A 2,258-nucleotide genomic window follows, 5' to 3' on the forward strand; every position below is an offset into this window, starting at 1 on the left:
TTTAAATGTTTTTGGTAACTTTGCAGAATTTTGTATTTGATTTACATCTAATGACTTAAAGTTACACACAGTAAGGAATGAGATAGATCATCGTAGTCTCCTGCAGCTTAAACACTTGCTTTCTTTTTCCCAAGATTGTTAGTTTTAGATGCTTCCATCTCAAGCACAATCCCTTCATCTTCAGACATCAGATTTCTAGGAATAATACAATTCACCATAGTCTTCTTCCAACCCAATAAGTCTTCCACCACATTTGTTTTGTAACGCATTGTAAGAAACATGCTCATTCTTGAACCTTAACATGAGCTTATCTTCAAGCAGTTGCTACGTTAGGTTGGCAATTCTCCACCTTATCTTCATTTGATGATCTATCATCCTAAATTCCAAAAACATAAAATTATCAATTTTCACCGTGAAATCATTCAAATGAAATAAAAAAAAAAAGTTAACCAGAGGTATAAAAAAGCAAACAAACAAAAACAGAACATGAAAGATTCAAAAAACTGACAGTTGCATTTGACTATCAAACATTTTGTAAAAAATAGTAATTCGCCATCAAGAGCACGTGATCAATATATTTCATGTGAAAGTACGTCAACACTATGACATGAGTTGTATTGCTTTGTATTTGAAGGCGTATTGTCTGCAAGCGGTTCCAATTTTATTTCTATAGACTTTAAGTTGCACAAAGAAGGGAGCTTAACCTCTAATAAATCAGGAATTAAGGAGAGAATCTAAGCAACAAGGAATGAGGATGAATTAGGATCATTTAGGCAAGTCAATTAATTTTTAACAAAATTTAGACATAAAATAAAGAATCTTAATAAGAAGAAAGTAAAATAAAAAACCTGAAAACATGACAAAGTACCTGAAGAGTAGTTGAAGAAACTGTCAATGATTTTACATCGGCAAGATCTTGCAGCCAACTGAGTAGAAGCATAGCAGGCTTTTCCCAACAAAAATATATTTCTGCAGCAATATTTACTAGTTTAACAGAAGAAAGACCACTCCCACATATTCTCTGATCAGGATGACCGGTATAAGTAAAGGTACAAAGACTCTGAGTAAATAACTGAATTTTGTCAAAGTCATATGAACTTTCATGCATAGCTAAATTTACTAGTGTCTCGCTTGATATCCTGAGGGTTTGTGCATCCCTAATTGCACATCTATCAATGACCAAACTATTCAACTTGGTAAAGGCGGAAGAGGGTTCAACACAATTGTCATCGCCACCACAAAACATAAATGTGTTTAAATTTAAGCTGGTCAATGCTGGCAAATTCAAAGATTTTGGAAAGATTGTTCTAGAAAATTTAATAGGACCAAGTTTAAGAGATGTAAGAGCCTGGCATGAAGAAACGCATCTCATAATGAGACTAGAATCCCCCCATAGCCATAGATTTCTAACTTCTGGAGGTGGGTATTATCTGAGGAAACATAATTCAAAATCTTTTTAAGGATTCGAGGCTCAATATTACCTCTACAGTCAAAATCAAGGGCATCCAATGCAGCTGACTTTTTACGAAGACGAAGAGTCAAAATCTTAGACGCAAATTTAGAAAATTGCTTAACAGTATAAAATCTTTCAGAATGCAAATTAAGAGTTGGAATAAGTTTCCAAAGATACTTCCACCTTGTGGACAAAACACAAGTTTGATCGGCATATGTGGCGTCCAAAAATGACAAAATGTGAAGGAGAACGCCATCAGGTAAACTACTTAGCCTGTCTTCAATTTCTCTATGTTCAGCCTTTTTATCATTTTTAACCTCGTAGATCCTTCTTCTCTTCATACTTAGAAGAATCATTCTCTCTTTGGGAATATAAGACATATTGCTTATTTCCTTTGTGAATCATTGGAAAAAAAAAGAGTTATATAGTGTAATACTCCGAAACAAAAACAAATGAATAATTGTAAAGAGAGCTAATTTCAATTATAATAAAAAATGTGAACCATAAATACCTTGTTGTTGAGTGGTGATTTTGCTGTGGATTGAAATTTGAAACGGAAAAGACTCAATCAAAAAGGATGGAAATATGTTCCATCATTTCTAGGGTTCCAGGAAATATTTATGGTGCTTCTGTGAAACTTTTTTTTTTACAACAATAACCGGAAGTCAAATGATATCAATTGAGAGATGAAGAAAAACAAAATGATATCACTGTCTTGCGGCAACAACCACCATTTCTCAAATGTTTAGTGGTATTTATGCATCATTAGATTAGATTAGGGTTTGGGTGTAATAATAGGCTTTTA

At 33.4% G+C, this 2,258-nt stretch overlaps 1 pseudogene; it reads right to left on the bottom strand.

Moving 5' to 3' along the window:
- Positions 1-313: 313 nt before the first annotated feature.
- On the bottom strand, positions 314-1,842 carry LOC11444519 (putative F-box/FBD/LRR-repeat protein At1g78760; annotated as a pseudogene).
- Positions 1,843-2,258: the final 416 nt, after the last annotated feature.

The sequence above is a fragment of the Medicago truncatula genome, chromosome 4 (assembly GCF_003473485.1).
Source record: "Medicago truncatula cultivar Jemalong A17 chromosome 4, MtrunA17r5.0-ANR, whole genome shotgun sequence".
Classification (NCBI taxonomy): Eukaryota; Viridiplantae; Streptophyta; class Magnoliopsida; order Fabales; family Fabaceae; genus Medicago; species Medicago truncatula.